This window comes from Zonotrichia leucophrys, chromosome 2, assembly GCF_028769735.1.
Source record: "Zonotrichia leucophrys gambelii isolate GWCS_2022_RI chromosome 2, RI_Zleu_2.0, whole genome shotgun sequence".
Taxonomy (NCBI): domain Eukaryota; kingdom Metazoa; phylum Chordata; class Aves; order Passeriformes; family Passerellidae; genus Zonotrichia; species Zonotrichia leucophrys.
In genome coordinates, this window is record NC_088171.1 from 59,582,376 (window position 1) to 59,603,382 (window position 21,007).

General features: G+C 44.1%; 1 protein-coding gene across 5 annotated transcripts in view; it reads right to left on the reverse strand.

The window, feature by feature from the left end:
• NFATC1 (nuclear factor of activated T cells 1) overlaps positions 1–21,007 on the reverse strand; it is a 109,522-nt gene that overhangs the window by 69,249 nt on the left and 19,266 nt on the right. The window lies entirely within an intron of this gene.

Here is a 21,007-nt window from a genome sequence, read left to right on the forward strand (position 1 = left end):
AATCGTCAAGCTGAATTTATGTTTGCTTTTTTTAAAGGCCCTGTCCTAGAGCAGAGCCATACTTTACTCTGGATCTATTACCTAAAGTCACTTACTCCTTGACTTAGAAAGTGCCAGAAACATCCAGAAAGACTCATGTAATTGCTATATGCTCAATTGCTATATGCTGCCCTCAAAATAAGAAAAATTCACAGTCAAGTCACTGTAAGTTTTATGTCGTATTCTGTGTTAGGAAGCATCTGATCTCTAATTTGTATTTCCTTTTGAGCTTTACCCATTGCATCACATTATTTACTTTTATATTATGTCACATAATCATGTATGCCAACAGAAGCAATAAAAGAAAGCAATGCAAGGATTAACATTTAAATGGGCACATACTGTGAATGACTTATTTTAGACTACGCACTCAGTGCATTATTTCCGTGACAGACAGTGCTGAGCCTCGGGAGTTTTCAGCACGCTGCAGATGTCTGGTGAATGGGCAAGATCCTGCTTACTGTCAGCTGGGTGCAGTAAGAATATTCCACAGTTTCCTCAAAACATGGGAGACAGGTTTAACAGCGAGGTGCAGTGGCAGTAAAAGCACAGTTGTGGTACTTTAGGCTGGTAGGTTTGCCAGCAGTCAAAGGGAATATCAAACTAGATCAATGTAAAATGGGATGGGAAAAAAGGGTGACTGAGCATTTTCTTGGTGAGGAAAGATCTCGCATGTCCATACCCATGCATATTTTCCATATATGCTCTGGGGTACTGTACTAGGTGGAAGAGCGATTCAGTTTCCTGGCGTGCAACATGGGATGCATGCGTCAGACACCCTATTTTTATCTTTTTCTCTGTGTAACACAGTCCAAAGCTCCTAATAACTCAGCGGTTGAGTATGGGTGACAAAGGTGCGCTCAGCTACAGCATTCATATTAAAGGACGTGTCTTTCCTACCAGGCATGCTTTCCTTGGCAATACATAGATCCAAGTGGAAAGAGGTGTACTTTCCCTTGCCGTGAAACTGTAAAAAGAATTAGCTGCAAAAAAGGACCAGGAGCACAATGTTTCTGAATGAGTTTCCCTTCCCAAATAAAGGCAGTGATACAGCAGTCACCTGGTTTGGTACAAAGGAAAGATGCGGGAAAGACTTAAATATGCAGATAAGGACTGTGTGGCCAAGTGTTTGGTTTCGAAATGAAAACAGGTCATATTCTCTTATTCTGACCAAACACTGACTACTCTGCGCTTTTCCTCTTTGAACAACACTGTTAAAAATACTTGAACTCATCTCAAATGACATTTTCATTTTTATTGTCTGAAGCTGCTAAGATCAAAATCAGACTTAATTGCAGGCCTATTACACACTGCTCTAATTCTATCAAAAGCGATGCAGTCACTGGTAATTAACACCAGAACAGGACTGATCACAGCTAAGCTCTTCGTCACCTTACATCCTCTTATGCAAGAGAGAGGGAAAAGGCTGCACCGGCTGAGCCACCACATCCAGCCTTCCCTGGGATTCCTACACCTCTCTGTCATCGCTTTCCCAGCGCTATCTCCCACCAACATGTCTCGATTCTCACCAGTAGGCTGCTGCTCATCTCAGTGCAGGGTGCCAAAGCAAACCCCAGCCTTTCCCCAGGGAGATGCACTGGGGCTGGATGTTTTCATGTGTCCAGATGCTGTGGCACTGAACGCCAGGAATCTTCCAATCTCCAGTGGCCAGTGAAGTGTGAGGGAAACAGGGCTATCACCCCTCACAGCCACGAGCAAGGTACTATCTGATTCAGTCCTACAGCTATGATGACCTCCGGTTTATCACAGACGTGAGCATACTGAGGCTGCCTGGATTCCAAATGTGCTCCTGGTACACATCTATTAAATCCGCCAATTGGAATTGAACAGACTTGGAAACGATGAGCAGAAGGAGATGAGGTGTTCTGAACATAAGCACTAGGAAAAAAGAAAAGCAAAACCTCCCCAAACCTTCCTACAGTTACTAAATTTTGAGGAAATTTTGCAAGTGCCACATCCAATAACTCAAACACTATTTCAGCTTCAGTGGTTATTCTAGACTCAGTGAGGAAAACTTCTATTATTTAAGCCATGGCATTTATTTTAAGAAACGCAGTTGAAATATTCTGCACGTTCCCTTTCCAAGTGCTTTTATGCTTTTGGCATGCCCAAGCATCTGTTGAAATGCTCAGAAAGCTACCTGTCATAACAAGGAAGCCTCTGTCTGGAGAGGCTCCTGGAGGCCACCAGAAGAATGGCCCTGTTCTCACGGGACACACCAGCCAGGTACACCCTCTGCACCACCCATGGCATCAGTCAGGAAGAAAGGGAGCTATCCTGTGTAATGGCTTTCAAGTGTACTTACTGCGAGTTTGGGGAAAGGACTGCAAAACCCTACAGTGGTGCATTCCTCCAGACCTGGACTCTTTTGCAAATATATCAAATGAACATTGGGGTATAATTTAGGGCTTAGCCTGTCCCAATGCATTAAAGGCTGAGCTCCCACTAATAACAAAGCAGGGCATGACCAGGGACTTAGTATTCACTCTCAACACCAGTCAGCAGCTGTGCTTGAGACTCTTGAGGCCCGTAGGGGCTGCCTCCTTTATGATAATGATGTGCCAAAAAATGCCACAGGGAACATCCATATCAGTGTGGGTGTTTTTCTTGCCTGTTTATTTTAATGTTTGGTATATAATAAAGATAACAATCCATTTTATGCCTCTAAAAATACTAAGAACAATAACTACTTACCTGACCGTGTAACTGATGGTCACACTGCTTGCAGCAGGTACCACAGTGCTTATGCTCAGCAAAGCCTTACACATCTATCTGTACCATTTGCATTCCCAGAACTGTTCAAGGAATACCCGAGTCAGTCTGTTGAGACTCATCAGGGAGATTAACAACCCAGTCTCGTGTAAGGGGGCTTCTTTCCCTTTTATCCCCATCAATGTTTTGGAAAGCAAGCTTTCAAAAAAGGTTGAACAGAATAAAATCTACAAAATAGGGACATTTTAAAGTCAAGACAAGTGCTGCTTGTCTCTTTAAGCTAGAGCTTTGGAGCTACACACTAAATAGCTTTATTGCTTTTCAAGCAGCAGTTTTTTTTTTTTTCAGGAATTGCACATGATGAATGATAAAATAAAACAAATTGTCATGTTTTTAAAGTGTACCTAATATACAGCCTCAATAAAATACCATCACTGAGTGCTCAGTGTCCTGGTTTTTTAAAACCAAATCAAAGATCCAGCTGTTTAATCTACAAAAAGTGCACAAACATTCTGGGTATTGATTTCAGCAGTTAGCACTGAGCACGCATAAAAATAGTGTCGTGAATCTGATTTTTGAGAAAAAGGATTTACTTTGGGCTCCCACACAGGAGCACTGGAGGACGTAAGCCACTGCATCATGGGTTTGAACGGCAGGAGGGAAAAGCTGATCTTGCGGGCAGTGACTGTCATGTGAAGCGCAGGCACAGGGGGTGAGGTCAGGAGACCAGGGCATCTATTCTGGTGTGCACTGCAGAGATCCTGCCCGGCCTCCGCCTGGGCAGCCAGCGAGCTGCCCTGCCACCATGCCTCCAGGTGAAAATGCCCAAAAACCTGCTGCTGAAGACTCTGGGAGCCAGCAACCTACACCTCTGGGAAAAAGAGTCAGGAAAAAACTGCCCCATGCGTTGCAAAATTCCCTAATACCTATTCTGACCTGGTTTGGGCTTTAACTCTTTTGTAGGGGGAGGTCTGAGAAAAAAACCACACCTCAGATGCCCTGAGATGGGGGACTGGGACTGTAGCAACTCTCCTCTCAAGCTCCTCTCCCAAATTCAGGTGCCATGGGAACTAGTATATGGAACTCCCCTCGACCCCTCTGCTCCAGAGGGAAGCTAGGCAGTCCTCCTGCAGATCAGGGGTGCGTGCTGAAGAGCAGCAGCAGGGCACAAGCAAGCAGCTGTACCCTGAGCTGCCAAGTGGAGCCAGGCAGGGGCTAGCAGCCCCTACTCTGGGGATTCAGGTCCCCACAGGACAAGGAGCAAGCAGCCCTGGCAGTGCCAATGAGGCAGACACGCAGCATCGACAGAGCACCAGCAAACCACTGAGGCACGTGTCTTGCTGGGCATGTTGCACAATCCCTGTCTCTTCGCAGCTGCTTCTCTCCACCTTCAGGCTCACACTCTGCAGGTGTACATGTTTCAGTCACTGCCACACCATCCGTGTGCCCCTTGCTCTTTCCAGATGCCTAGACGCCCGCTTCCGTGTACCTAGGACTGAGCGAGGCACATCATCCTGACCAGGAAAATCTTCCCACCGCCAGCAACCAGGCAAGCAAGAAGGGGCGCTGGTTTTTGGATGATGTGCACAGCTCAGCTCCAGACTCTAGTACTCAGGTACTAAACTTGGTCTGCTTGGACACTCCTTTGAGAGGACAAACCAAAACAAGGGGAGCATTCTTATTCAAAACAACAGAGCAGACAGACCTCAAAATGAAATACAGTAAAAACAGAACAACTCCTCAAAAAACAACCAAACAGAAAATAAAACACTTCCTTAGGAGCTGAGATGACCCTCTGGCTGTGACAGATTTTGCTGTACTACATCTGATGCAGTTAAACAAAAAAAAGAGAATAAATTATGCTCTGTGCAATGAAACATGTTACTATCCCATAGTCTTTCACTTACTTAATATAACATTGTAACAGGAATTCCTACAGATTTTTGTGCTACTTTCAGGATTTATTTTTTCTTTCTGAAAGTGACTTTCCTTGGATTTACTCAAACTCTGTTTTAAGATCCAAATGCAGTCAGAGCTGGTCCACAAATAAAAATAAGATTGCTTGCTCCTGCAAGGGGCCAATGCTGGGCCCAAGGACTAGAGCTGGATGGGAGAGCAGTGAATGGAAACAGCAGGCGTGTGTTTTATGTGGCACTTTCTAGTGCTGCCACTTGGACCTTAACTCAACAGAGCAGCAAAAGAGCAGCTGTTCACATCATGATGAATAAAGATCTATATAAAACTTCCAGCTGCAAATACACTGAGGAATTATTAATCTTAATGTAATAGAGATGCTGTACACTCAGTCACTGGCTCACAAGTAATTTCAGTCTCTATCCAGGGAAAAACAGCCTTCGTGGCTGCTGGCTCTCAGCACAGCCATGAAATCTCCTTGTCTAAACAGCTGCAAGACACTGCTCCCTATTTCTAGGAAGGATTTTCCTCCTAAAAAATACATGTACCTAAAAACCAACCCATGTCACACTCCTCCTAAAACTGTTAGACTCACAAGAGAGATGCCTATTAGAAAAGGAGTTACTAATATTATGGATTTGTAAGTCCTGGGCACCTTATTCACTAGGACACCAAGAAATCATTACAGCTCTCATGACATCTTCTACCCCAAGACCATAGAATTGTTCTTCTAATCCTTGCTGCCTCATCACTCTCCAAGGATTATAAATCCAGGTCTGGGCTAAGTCCAACACAACAGTGTCCTCCCTGAAACTACCCAACCCCTGACTCTAGAAACTTAAGAAACTCAGTAGAGTAGATACTCTGTTAGGTTTCTACTCAAAACACTTGTCTTCAGCATCCATCACGGCTTTCAGTTTGGAGAGTCACACCCATGGCCATGCAAGGGTTAAAAAAAAAAAGATCACAAGAACCCTACAGAAGGAATTTATGACACGTTCTGAGGCAGATAGCCTGGACAAGCTCACACTTGTGAGCCTGCCTTTCGCCATGCTGCTGACGCACCTCTCGCACCCAGCACGCTGCCGGCTGTGGTGAGCACAGCCTGCCCGGGATCCTCGGGTGTGTGTCAGGTGCCGTCAGCACCATGTCCTTCACCACTGCCCATCCCAGCCGTGCTGCAGCACACTGCCAGCATCCCTCGCTGACTCCTCCATCCCAGACACACCCTCAATGCCACGTTTTAACTCAGTGGCTCATGAGTGCTTCAGCAAATGCACGACTTTGAATTCTCACCCTTGTGAATTTGAGGACAATGGGGCACCTATCTACTCACAAGAGTTATCTGATTAAAGGCCAGTGCTTTTGAGGTGCATGTCAAGATAAACACTGGCTTGTATGGGACAGGGGCAACTCAGCTTCAGGCTGAAAACTTTTGGAGTACAGGGATGTCAGTGAGACAATATTAAACTAGAAATGGCTGCCTTTTTTCTCAATTTTAACTTCTCTCCAAATGACATTTATTTAAACTGCTACTGAAGACAGAAAGCTGGGGCTATGTTTAAAGGCTTTATCTCTGTAAATATTTGGAGAGCTATAAATACTGAGCTATATTCATAATATGAATATTGCACTTACTGTTCTGTTGCCACGAAAATTACTACTTCCAATTCTTAATTTCTCTGATTTGCCAAGTACTTGTTTAAAAAGACCAAAAAAATCTCATGTGAGACAATTTGCTATTTAATTAGTCAATGGAGTCAAAAGCCACAGCACAGAGCAGGAACTAAACACCCAAGGGTGGAGGCAGATAAAGCACGTAGTGCAGTAGCATGGTATACAGCTGTATGCCCCAAGTGAGACTTATTATAATCAGACGGTCCATGAATCAAGCCCTGACTGCTTTTCGTGTTTGGGGAAAGGAGGTTGGCTGAAGGCATGAAATAAACCTCTTCGCTTCTTCTGAAAGCCACATGTATACTGATGGCTTACAGCTTTCACAGTACTTCTGTCCATTTTTGTCTGGGTTTTTTTTTTTTTTAATTTTTATGTAGGAATGAATCAAAAGAAGGAAAACGTTTCAAGGCTTTTTATAAAAGTGCGGAGCAAAGATGTCTCAGATGAAGGTGCAGTGAGCTGGGCATGGAGTGAGCAAGCTCCTATCTCCAGCACTGCCAGAGTTTTTTGCTTTATCAGAGATTATGATTTGATTAGAGCAGAAAAAAAATCATAACAACTTTTTACGTATTTCCAGACTTCTTTGTTTAATCAATCTGTGCTTCAACCTCCTCACAAAACAAAGGCAGTACCCACACTGCCAGGAGATCACTTCTGGTCCTACTCCACTTCCCCAAACCACCTTTGATCCACCTGGTGCTACAGCTCTGATTACACTGCAGTTTTATCTGAGAGCATGTCTTCCATGGAAAGCATCTAAATGCAGAAATAAAAATAGTTCAGGTGTATCTTATAACTTGGATTCAAGGTTTTGACCTTCAGAACAATCTGATTAAACTATAAGAAATATTGAGAGGTTGGATTCCACACTGTAAGTTTCTCGAGGGTGATGCCATTGGTTGATGGCACTGCTTTTTTTAATGAAAAAAAATCCAAAAACCAAATGGATGGAATAGACGTGACTGACCAATGAGCATACCAAGAGGTGCTCTACCACTAGTGCTACAATGAACTGAAAGGCTTGAGATCTCCAACTGCAAGTAAATAAAATAAGCATGAAAGATTTCTAAAACTTTCTCAACATACAGGGGACTATTTTCAATCAATCATTCTAAATATTGTCACGTTGACATTATTTAGCAACAGCTGTTGCACTAGAATTTCTGACTGGAACACTCACAGGCTAACACCACAACCCTGCTTAAAGCCAGTGAGACAGCCAAGTAAGATGGTGCAAATATTAACAGCAGAACTTGCCAGTAAAAGCCTTCTAGAATAACTTATCTGCTGCTGCAAATGGATGAGACTATGCTGAAGTCAGTGGAGCAGGATGCCAGGGCATGACTGGGAACTGAGGAGGATGGTGGGGGTAACGATATCTCCTTTGAAGGGAGGCATGGCAAGGAGGTGATGGAGACCAGAATCTGTGTTTTTACACCCAAACCAAGACTGTGTCTCTATCAACCTGCTGACTTCAAACATGAGGCTCTAGTATGAGTCAAGTTCCAAGTCAGAGATAGAAATGCCAAGGTCTTAAAAGGCACTGCTTCTCCCAACCACAGTCCAGCCTTATCTGGGTATCCAGCCTAAGAACTACATCTCAGTCTTGGCAAACTCGTAAGACCTTAAAGCCTGCTGAGCCCAGTTAGAAACAATTGTACACAACATATCCAGTCAAAAGAAAAAGGGAAAAGCCAGGTGATTCATGCTACCTTATTTTAACACGCACAGGCTGGACAACAACAGGGTCTAGTCACCTTGGCTGCCATCACAGCCAGCAAAACAAGACAGGCACTCTGAAGGTGTGATTTACCCAAGCAGCTTCAGATCTTCACATCAGAATAAAATTAATAGCTCACTAGACTCTGTACTGATGAGCCTTCCCCTGATTACAGAGAGAAACCAAGGCAATTAGCTCAGCAGCAGACATGTAACAAGCTTTGAAATGTGGACTTGCCCCTGTCACTTGCCCAGGCCACAGTTCAAAGCATGAGTGTCCCACAGACACTGGGCAGTGCTGTGAGGCACACACACTTTACCCTAAGACACGGGGCAGATCTCTTGGGAAAAGACCCCTGCAGAGGCAGAGCCCACTACAGACACGACGCTCTGCAGCAACTTCACCAGCAGGCATTTCATTTCAGGCAGCCACCCACAGCTTTCCACAGCAGAGGCACAGGACCATCACCTCAGACAGTGGAACTTCGCAGCCCTTTCCCCTCCCAGAGGGAAAGATCAAAGTCACCTCCACCACATCCTACATTCAGTGCTTTGGGAGCCTGCCTCAGCCTGGTCCCGGAGTCAGCCTCAGCACGGGCTGGGCACAAGGTGGTCATGGCCAGAAGGCAGGCACTTGACCAGCTCTCTGCAGCCTCCCTCCCCGTACTCACCCCCCCTCCCTTCCTCAGAAGGGTGCCACAAAGCAGCAGCTCATGTCCCTGCAAAGACTTCAGCACCCCCCCTAGTCCCAAAAGTGCTCCCGACCTCTGCTCTGGAGCACACTGGAAGTCCTGGAGCACCATCATGTACAGTTTCAATGGCCTTGCTGTAGTCATTGTTCCAAAAGTGGATGGCATACTTAAACCTTAATAAAAAAAAATAGAATCCTGAGCCCTATTCCTGCTAATGACCACTTCTTACATTCAAGTGTGTATTACACACCTTTTTCTACTACAAAAAGGGGAAAGAGAATTTAATAATAATTGGAGAGTCCAAGGGCCAAATTTCATAATTTTTTTCTTTATTTTTACTCAGACTGGAGGAAGAAGAACGCTTTTACTCACCAGGCCATTTTCCTACAAACATCTGCTATTACAGATAGGCTTCCAGATTACCACTGCCCTGTGATTAGAGCAACTACCCCTGTAAAATCTATTTGAACTAAGATTTTCAGGGATTTAGGACATTTAGGACAGCAAAACTGCAGAGCCATTGCCCAGCTCCACTATTTTCACTGCACTGTCTTGTTCTTTGCAAAGCCTCTCCAACCTGCTTCTTTCTCAACTGAGGCTCCTGCAGCCAGCAGTGGGGCTGTTCCAGTTCACATATTTTAAGGTTTTCCTGAAAACTGTGAGGGATTAGAAAATGAGGCTTTGATGTATTCAGGACATGTGCTTGAGATTACTTGTGTACCTAGATGCTAGCACATGTGCCTGCAAGTTGCGGTCTAAATTTGTTTGTCCCTGGAAACTGAAGTTTACAGCTGTGGGTGGAGTTTGTGTACAAGTCTACAACTGTATGCCAGTTTGTGGTCAGTAACACTCTATAACCCACATTCAGTAACAAGATTTGAGTCCATATTGAAGAATATTTTATCACTTCAGATTAAGAGCTACAGCACATAAGGCCCACATAATGAAAACATTATCACTGCAAAAGAGGTGGTTGAAAATTAATTTGAAACCAATTTAGAAAATTATTTCAGGATTATTAGAATTCTTTGTTTTTGTAACTGCATAGTCTGAGCAATTTATGAGTTCCTGCACCTATGGGAGAGATTTGCATATTTTATGTAGCTTTTAAAAAAAATCTCATATGACAGATACTATCTAAATATTCTTGTATATATAAACAAGACTAATCCATGCTGCACTGCGTTACAACCAGACTAAATACTCTTCACTGAAGAGGAGGTGTTACAAGATCTTAATACGGAGTGCTTCAAGAGAAGGCAGGATTTTTTGTGGCTTTTGCCTTTTTTCAACAAGTGATATCTTCTGTGGACTTCTCAGAGATGAAAAACCAAACTGACCCATATCAGTAACGCTTTTTCAGCACTTCACAACTTTTAGACACGCTATTCCTGTTCAAGTCACTAAGACTTTTACAGCTAAATCTACCCCTTCACGCTTTGCCAATTTCTCTGGTGATTTTGTCCTAGAAATGCAGACACTTGGTACATATATACAAGTGGAACTATATTAAAACCCACAGCAGGTAGAAAATAGTGCAGCACAGGGAAGTTTTGTTTTTGACTCTCCTCATAATCAAAGCTATGCACAAAGCACAATGAGGCACAGTAAATAAAGACATTTCACACAGACAAGCACGAAAATATTCCAAAACAAAGAAAATTAAATTATCTTTCAACTAAAGAACACACTGCAATGAAAGACTAAATGAGCAGTTCTAATTAAAACCATGCTGTGAATCTCCTACTTTCCACCACCACAAAAAATCAGCTAGTATTTGTGCATGTACAGCCACCCTCCAAAACCAGTCAAGCAGCTTTCCATCCAAACAATGCAAGACACGGCAACTCAGAGCTGTGAAACATATTGAAATTATTTCCATAGCAATCATAACAACAAGATGTAAGGCCAGGATATGCAGGGAGGGGGGCTGGCAGCAGGAGCTCAGCCCCTCACCAGCCCTGGTGTTTCCTGCTGTCCCTGGAACGCTGCTGGGAGCACCCGTGCAGCATCCATCCCTTTGCTCCACATCCATCCCCTTGCCCGTGGCTGTATCCAGTGCCCTGCTGCCCTGTGCATCGGTGCTCGCCTTGGCAATGGTGAGTCTCATCCATACCAGGCACTCTGATCCCTTCTCTGCCCATGCTTAGGAGCAAAGCGTTACATCCCGGTGGGCACATGCAGGAGAGCCCAGGCACTGCTAGTCCCAGCCGCCGGTGAACACCAGCAGCACCCTGCAAGCCCTGCTCAAGCCTCTTTATGCTGACATGTCGCAGCCATCTGAGGCTCAGGTGTCTCTGCTTGCAGCGCTAAATCAAGCAGCTGCCTCAGGTGAAAAAGCTCAGAGGGGGATGAAAAGTTGGGACTAACCCTCTATGCGTGAGCTGCACTGGGGCTTCATGCACAGCTCATCTCTGAACAGCTCTCCAGAAATGAAACATGATCTCTCTCCCACCCCGCTCCCTTCTAGCTATTAATCTGTTTGTGCAGTGACGATGTGCTGCGGGCTTCCCAGGCGAGCCACTGTCCTTCCATGCCAGAGAGCCAAGGGGACAGGAACGTGCGGCTGATTAGGCACAGCAAGTGTGGGTATCCATGGCCTGCGCAGAACATGCATGCTGATACTGCTGTTTTCGTGCTGGCACAGGGACAGCAAGCAGCTAGATAGAGTAGACTTCACTGAACAGTCTAAATTGCACTCTTAGATGACATGAAGAAAGGTACAGCTTGCCCAAAGACAGAGGAAAGTAATGGGAAGATTTTGCGCAGTGATGGAGAGCTTGGCTCCAGGATCATCACATCTGACTTGCTATCAAGACATCCGGTAAAAGCTTCAGAGACTTCATGGCCATTAGATGTAGACAATCACAATGGTGGCAGAACAAAAACAAGAGGCAGTCACCCTGAGGGATCCCAAAATCAGAGAGACTGAAGACAGAGGAAAAGGATACAGTTAGTAGCATTCACCTGAAAACCATCAAAAGGAAGTAGCAATATACAGGGATGCAACTGATGCCCAAAAAGTATCAGATTTTTAAAAGGGAAAACTTAGTAGGCCTCCTGAAAAGCAGCAAAGAGGCCTGCAAGAACAGAATGCAGCTACTGCAATTTGCTCCCCTTTATCATGCTATTTTTGGGCAGTTCACAGCCCCACACACTCACGCCTGACACCCAATCTCTTATAACACCCGTGGCAAGGCAGCAAAAATGTCTTACAGCAGATTTTGCAGCTGAGTAACCTGAGTAGCAATGCAGTGCACAATAATTACCAGCTAATCAATGTATTCTTGCTTGATAGAAAGCTTAAGTACATATTCAACATATCATCCAACTTTATGAAAGTTTAAGGACGTATTTAAGTACTTGGTTTCGCTGTAACAGATCACTTTGCTCCACCTCTCAAACATTTATTCCTCCTCTCATTACACAGAACTGGACCAGCAGTATTTCTAAATAAGCAGGCTTGCAAGTGGCAAGGAAGGCGTTCTCTTTCTCAAGAAGACTGTGGGTTTTCACCAGGATTCACATTTGGCTGTAACACCATGTTATCAATGTCCCAAAGAGCAAAACTCATTGAGGGAGACTCCAGAGTCTGTAACTCCCAAAATGTACCCACACTGTGCCTGCAAGTGCTGTTTACTGCATTTGAAACCTAGGCAGCAGACTTTTAAATCCCAGTGTGCATAACGTCTGCATGCAAACCAAAAGCAGGAGTTCCTCTGCTTTATTGGGTATTGAAACATTAAAAACAGGTGTTTAAAAAGCGCATTACAAATCTGTCTGCAACCTATATTATTTTTACCATGTGTAAGTAAACTGGTCACTAGCATGTTTCAACTGTTTCAGTGAAAATATGCAACTTCAGCTAAATTATTTCTTAAACATGTTGAGGGAGACGAAAGTTTATTTGATTTCACTGCACTGACAGCATGCAACAAATTTTATTTGTGTATGTATACAACACATGCTGTAATGGATCATCTCCCTTTCATGGCATGTATCACAGCAGATCTCAAGCTATTCTTCACAAAGAAAGAAATTATAAACCCCTGCTCATAAAGGAAGATGCAATGTACTTTGAGAGAGCAACTGAGTAATTGGACACCATATTTTCCACTGATTCAGCCTCCTAGTTGAAATAATGACTAATTAAAATGGAAAATCTATATTATAACCATATATACTGATATTCCAGATCACAAAGTGTGTTACAGACGTAATTTTTTACTCTTCTTACATATAAAAATTAGAAAGTATAAAACCAGAAATTCCATTGGAGTTAGGTTGGTGTGTGAAATATGAACTGGCCTCCAGTATATCTTGATATAGAATGCAGGCAATATAATTTTCATGATATATGTTTTATGTAATTTGGAGTACCAAGAAAAAAAATAATCGTTTGCCCTGAGATATTACTTTTAGGAACAGAGGACAGATGTCTAGTTCCCAAAGCAGACTTGTAAAAAATTAATCGCCTGCCTCATGCAGGTTAGCAGTATTTGGCAGGTAGGTAAGCTCAGCTCATAATGAAGCATCTGGCTTCTGGTAAAGCTGCATTTTAATTTTAACTGTGTTTCATTTCAGATTTTGGGTACACGTTAACGTGCAATAATCTGGCAAGTCTTGAGCAGATTTGCTGATTGGTAACTTTGGTGTAGGTCTTCTCAACTACACCAAAAATAAGTCAAATGATGACTGTGGTTCATGCCCAGACCACAGCCTCACATATCACCTGAACTGCCATGAAAAGCTATTTTAAATCCACTGGTCAACACCTCACCAATCCAGTCTTATTTTCCCAAAAATGGCTAAACTAAGAGTCAGCAAAGCCCTAAGCATGTGCTTGAATTAGGCAGGCTAAGCTGTCTGAACTTCAGGAGTGACTCAATATGGCTTTGAATGTAATTTGGTTTGAGTTAGGGGTTTTGTTGGGTTTTTTTTTGTTTTGGTTTTTTTTTTTTTTTTTGAGGTCTGCAAGCAAAAGGTCTACTCAGGTTGTATTTTTCCTTAGAACAGTGGGTAGCCATTTCTAGCATTACTGGTACTCTCTGCCTTCTGATTCTGTGACAGCGCAAGACACATGGCATCTGCAACTTTTAGCAGGAGTGATGCAATATTAAGCACAGGACAAAAAGGATGGAATGGGCAGGAAAAGGTATGACACTTTAACAGTCAAGTATGAGTCCTGATTCCTTGCTGAAAAGTAGTAATACTCATTTTAGAGGTACACTTCCAAAATTATGATGAATTGCCCTTTTAGGCCACATGCAGGAAAAACCCTCTGTCCACAACGAAAACAGTTCCCCGAGTCAAAAGGATGCAGCACAAGGCCTGAGGAAAAGTAAATCAGAGAGGAGTCAGAGAGGACTACTACCGTTATGTTCTGCCTTTCTTGACCTTGCAGAGACTTCTATCACACTGGCTGCAGAGACTAGGGGTGCATGTCCTGCTGGTTACCAAAACCAGACTGACAAGGGAAGCAGAAAGGATGGCTCTGTGGGCAGTGCTGGAGGTAAAGGTGATCCCTCTACTTTCCCTCTAATCCAGAAGGTCTTTGCCATATCAACTGCCCCCAGAGGCCAGCTAGAAGACAGCCCACACAGTGACAGCAATGCCACTGACTCCCTTATTGCAAAGAAGAAGAAAGAAAGGAAACCAGAAGAGGCCAATGAAAAGGACAGCTGGGAGCTGGTGTCATCACCCCCTTTCCCAAGGGGATGGAGACAGCACCAGCAGAGGAATGTGAAGGTTTTCCATCCTCTCCTCCCTCAAGGCCATAAGCAACTTCTGCTTTGCCTGCAGCCACTGAGTCCAAACGGAAGGCAAACCTAGGGCTGAAGCCTTGAGGCTGGAAAGCCAGATTGAACATCTCAGCATGCTAACAGCCGGGATATGTACTGCAGCGTCCATCACGCCGAGCGTGGGCGAGGTATCATTTTTAACAGAGAGCAGAGTGCATCCCCCAAGCCCTGGCTGATGGAAACTTCATTTCTCATTTGTAAAGGACCGTTGCACCAAACAGCAGAGGCCTGTCCCCAGGACGGCTCATAAATCAGAACTGAAGTTGCATTTTCAGGGTCATGAAATCTTCTCCAGCTGACAGCAGCACACTTTCCAGGACAGCTCCCTTCTGGACTTATCCCTCCTCAGGGAGGCCACAAGCTAGTGATACAGCTGTGTTTGTGGAACTACTTTGTGGCACCAACTTCATGTAAACCCCAAAAATGAGAAACTTTCTCCTTTCCAAAATACACTCTCCTAATAAAAAAAAAAACCACCCAACAACTGTGATGAAAAGCTTTCAATGGGCATTCTTCCATTTGCTGGATTTATAGAAGCAATAGCAGCCTTAAAACATCTGCCAAATCATTCTACATTTCAGTTTTGATTATCCGTGTGCTAGTTTGGGGTTTTGCTTTAACTATACAGATGCAAGAAGTGAGAAAGCTATTCAGCTCAGATTTAGTCTTAAGAAGTACCGGCTGCCTAAAACAAGGTTATAAAGTGTAGGTTCCCTGTCTGGTTTGTTGTGTGATTGCATGGCTTTGTGCTATTAATTGCAACCTGGCTAACAGGTGCTTATCAATGTCTTTATATGCCCACCATAAGGAAGGATTATATTTCCATCTGAACAAAACAGTGATGCTGCAATCTAAAAAGAAGCTAAGAGCAGCACAGGGAGGAAGTCCACCGTAGCATGATGAGTTGAATCACTGCTTACTAATGAGAATATGCCTTCTGCTCTGCCCCAATATACTCAGAGAGGGAAGGGGGAAGCAGCTAACACTGTTTTTTCCACATCCTCTCCTCTTGCTCAGGTGTCAGATGGCCATGAGCTGGACCCACAAGGGACTGTTTTTTCTTTATAATTCCCTTGACTCACTCAGCAATGGTGGCAGTTCTGTTGTTTAAAACAAACTTGTAGCAGTGGGGATCCCTACCAAGAAAAGCACTTAGGAACGCACTGCAGGTCCTATATAATGGGACTCGCCATGGGTTCACTCTTATTGTGCAGCACCACAACAGTGCTGCAAAGAACTTGGCCTGCTCTGTCTGGAAGAGCCTTCCTCTTGGCTTCCTTCTACCTTCATCCTCTTTCTATCATCAGTGGTGAACAGCTCTTTCCAGTCTTTTCCTTTAGCTCTCCAGTGCTCTCTGGTTCCCATCAAGCCTTCTGGTTATCACAGGACTGTCTGACCTCGTGCTATTGGCTGTGTGTGAAGCCAGGGTATGAGAGGTGCTGATCAGAGTGTGATGGCCCCTGAAGTTACACTGCTTTGTCAACAAGGCTTTCTATTCCCCAGCGGGTTTGCAAAAGGTATTCATTCCTCATAGGTCTGAAGATGGTCTATAGGCTCTGGCAGATAGCTGTGGTGGCCAGCACCTGCACTGGGACTTTGTGCTCGCTAACCGAAAGCAACAAAACCAACTGATCCATGGGAAGCAAACAATAGGACACTCCATGTGTTGCTGAAATGCACAAATCACTCAGGGGCATGTTGGTGACTAATTAAGGTGATGTGGAGATGTACAAAAAATACCAAGGCAGTGATTGCCATAGAGGGGAGCATGACACTTGATAGTCACAAGGGGATTTAAAAATCCCAGTGTATGCCTCAAGGCCTTTGAAAATCAGACCTGAAATGCCTACCTGAGGTCTTGTCAAGAAAGGACACGGATTATTCTTGAGCAAATCTCCCAGAACAAACAACATTTTGACTATGTAAAACAGCAGATAAATCATTGAGTTTTGCCTGTAAAATGAGGGCGTTCTGACAATTAGCTCTGCACAGGCTCAGATGAAATTTTGTGTTGGAGCACAGAAGCCAAACACAACTTTTACCCTCTCACTCTAAGAGGTAAGAGGCAGCATTCACTGTATATTCCATAATAACTTAATTTTTCAAGAGGAAAACAAATTCTGGATAGTACTGGTTACTTAGATAAAAAGGAAAACCCCTACAACTAATTTTCCTTCCTTTTTCTAACCAATTTATCGACTTTATGTCAGGAGTAACCTGGAAGAGAATTCATGGCATATTTTGTGTCAAAAAGTTTAATAATAGTCATGGCTTTTAAAAGTGCTTACTAGACTTCTCCGTGCATTTGAATATTTTCTTTCACTGTTGAATACAATCTTCTATGGGAGTACATCATGCCCTTTAATTAAACATTCTTGAGTATTTGGATTTTATCTCATAGATACACCACACCCTGCTTGTAAAAATTCCATCTCAGGCAGTCAAAGTGCTTGACTTATTTCAAAGATGAGTTATTAATTATAATATCTACAGACCATGTATTTACAATCTGGTGCCATCCCTCCGTGGGGAGTGCAAACTTTTATCTGCTGCATTACTTACCTGTAGCTGAAACAGAGCCATCACTGGCTGGAATGCAAACCCCATCTTGTGCAACTCCTCACCACTACTCTCAAAAAGAAGAATTGTGAGATAGGTCCAAATGGAGGACATTTTTAAGGTGTTCTGGATGTAAACCCCTTGAATTAAATTCATTTCACTTAAAATGTGTCTGTAGCTACGTAATGCTGTGGGTTTGCTGACTAAGCTAACTAACCCATTCGCTTCATTTTGCTTTTGTTTAAAAAATCCTCACCTGAGCCACAAACTCTTGAGAAGGAGTAGGTGCCAGCAGGATGGTAACAGACAGGATTTTGCTCCTCAGAGTGGTCCCAGGTTTAACAGTCACCAGACACAATATGCAGCTTCCCAATGCCTGGTGCCTGCCAGGGCACCATCCCTGTTCTGACTCAGAGGTGGGAGTACTCCAGTCTAAAATCACCAAAGGCAACAGCAACTCGTGAAATACTTCCCCAAGCCAAGGGGTGAAAGCCAGTGCCAGCTGTGAGCTCACCAGCACCGCTCCCCAGCACCACTTGCTTGCCAATCCTCTGCGGCATTTTTAGCTCGCCAGGCGCGCCGGCTCATCCCACTCTCCAAACGTTTAGCAATCAGGAACAGCGATAGCTTGGAGCTGCCATGGCAGCCAAACACCCAAACAGGCAAAAGCAAAATGTGAAAGAGAGGAATATTGTGTTACCAGGCTCATGAGCCTTCACAGGCAACTTGAAGAACTCCAAACCATATAATTCCTAAGTGCAGCGGGGAAGGTGCTGCCATTCCACAGAAGGAAATCCACAGGAAATCCTGCTGGCTGAAATACGCCTGGGAGATGGCACACGGGAGCTTCCAGTGAGCAAGTCCCATACGTGATCCAGAGATGATAAGGACCAAGTGGCAGACAGAACTGCTGCCACAGGCAGCCCCCAGCACGCACCAGGCCTGCCTTTGCGTGGGTCAGTATGAGCTCCTGAGGCAGCCTGCCGCGCTCAGCTCTGCCTGCCCCTCCCTGTGCTCAGTTTGGGAGAGAAAGGCAATCTCATACAGCGGTGGCACTGAGCACAGTGCCAGCTCCTCAGCTGTACGTGGGGCCCTCTCCTGCTGCACACAAAAGTCACCAGACTGGAGGAGCTAAGGAAAAAAACTGGCTCTGAAGCTTGGGCTTCATGTCATACCCATGAGAGACTCCTGCCATCCTATGCTACTGCTCTCCTCATCCAGCACGCTTGCCTCAGAAACCTTTGATCATCAGACACTCCACCTCTTAAAAGAAGTGATGTATCAGCAGCAAGGAAGCTAATGTTGCCTGGGAAAGATAGACAAACCTGCTCCAGCTGCAGAGAAAGCAACCTCCTGGCAATTTTGCTTGGGAACCATGCCATGAACAGGGGATGTTTTTTGGATTTACTTCTTCTCTGCCTTAGCATGCCCAACAGATTTGTGGAGGTATTAATGTGAGAACATCTCCTACTTTGGGAAGCAAGATGCCAATGAGAGGGGGTTTGAAACAAAGAGAAAAACTGAGAGAGGAGAGAGACCTCATCCATATTCTCCTCTTGTTGAAGATAAAGGGGGAAGAGCTTTAACAACAGCAGAATGAAAGCAAGTTTCCCCAAAGTACCAACATAAGAAAGACCTGAGGGTCAGCATGGGAAAAATGTAACAGAAAAGGGTAGTACAAGAGGTCAAAGCAGTTTTATGAGCGTTTTCCCTGAGTCAACAGAAAAGAAAACACCAGAAACATTAAAGAGAGAAAAGCTTGATCCAAAATCTCTCTCCTGAAGACATTCAGATTCTGTTTGAGCTTACATCTGAGTTTGAACTTCAAAACTTGGGCTCCTTTCTGTGTAACCCAGTGGGATGAATCAAACCTGATGCAAACCATCTGGAAACCTGTTGATGTTTCAGAGATGCATTTTTCAGGTTGCGCCAGTCACCAATTTAACAGAAAATATTCCCTAGATTTCCTTCTTATCCATTTATTTATACATACATTTGTTTTTCAGGTACTTCTTTATTTGTAAGTACTTACTATTTGTCTTACAAAAATTATTAATAAACACTTCTTTTCTTTTTGGAAGTACTTTTAATCCATCCATCTACTCAACTCTGGTCTAAGTCAGAGCTTTTATACATTTCTTCAAACAGATAATTGGCCATGATGGCAATATCAGCACAGAAAAGCTTTTTCTGCATCTCTTTATGTTTCTGTTCTTTTTGGAGAAACGGATGTTTGGGTTGTAATAAAAGGACTGAAAAATACATTAATCCTTATTAAGCCGGTAGAGCCAATTGACAGGGCTGGGACTGTCTGCTTCCTCTGCCCTCCCTTCATGGCCTTCCGTAATTTCCTCTCCTCTCCTCTCTTCTGACACTTGTTTGTGTTTGGAAGCAGCATGCTCCCTCCTGACAGACTGGGACAGGGGATGAGAGGGGAAATGTCTGGACACATTTAGTCCAATTAAATGTTGGCATCACATTCAGTCTTTCCAAAATGCACGTAAGAAACTTTAAGTGCCAAGCTGGCCATTGCAAATTGATACCTCCCCATTTGCATTTCCTTGCATCAAGCCACAAACAGAGAACGCATTAATTGCAAACAAGCATGTCTGCCACATGCCCCTCTTTAATATCATTCACAAATGTTCTGCTAAAACCTTTCAACTTCCAGCAGACAGCTTCCATAATCCCATGTCACTGACAAGTTCTGGCAGAGCTTAAGTGTGTTTGCTGCTGACAACTCCCCTCACTTTCCTTTTCCAGCTGTGGCAGCAGCACACATTTACACAGCAGCATTCTCTGCCCAGCGTCATCCCAGCCTCCCACCGTTCCTTCCACAGACATGTTTGCAAACAGGGGCTTACAGCAAATAAACAAACATGCACGGCCTGGCACGTGTGGTCCGTACATCATCTTGAGCCATCGGGGCTTTCAACAAGCCACTGCTCCCACAGCATGGCCTGTGGCACGAGCCCAAGCTGTGCGAGCATGGCAGCAGTGCCCTGGCATCCATGGGTCCTGTGGCATCCTGGCAGCGATAAACCCTGGGCCCTGCTGCACACAGGGACACAGCCCTGATGGGCAGCACTGGGAATTTAACTGCTGGGTGAGAAAGCAGCAGCTGGGTAGGGACAGGCACTGTCTCCTACTCTCTCCCACTACTTTTTCTTTTTTTGTTTTAAACAACCAAATCTTGTTCTTCCTACTCCTGAGCAAAGTCCTTTAAAAATGAATGAGACTACTCATAAAAACAAATTAAGGGTCAGTTTTAGAGTGTTATTAAATTAAATGCTTTATACAGAGTAACTAAAGAGCTTGGTGGAATTCATGAAACTAGATTCAGATCTCAGATGCTTTCCAAAGCAGCTGGAAGGGCTTTAGAAACTGAACAGAAAAACTCTAAAAGCCTTTGCTCAGAACTCACTGCAACATCCAAACCAGCAACATACTTCTACATCCCTGCTACAGCTCTGCACTCCAACATGCATTCACAGATCTGATTAGATCCAACTGCCAGTTAAGGACTAAATGTACGGAGGCACGTCCCCAGCTGATTTCAGTATAAACTGAATAAACAGCATAAAGTGTGCAGTCTGACTGCACAAGTCGGTCCATGGTCACCACTGAACAGCTCAACACTCGCTGAGCCCTAAACAGACAGAGCAGCAATCCACCCTGTATTCACATTGCTCTTGCATTGTCTTCACCAAAAGCTTGGTCCACCCAGTTTAAAATGCAGTCTAAGGAGTGGTCACATGCAGAAATTTCTGAGGACAGGAAAAATCTCCCATTACTTTTTGGTTTTAGAGAATAAACAGCGCTCACCACAGAGCACTGAGATAAACAACCTGTGCTGCTGGTTACACTTTTGGT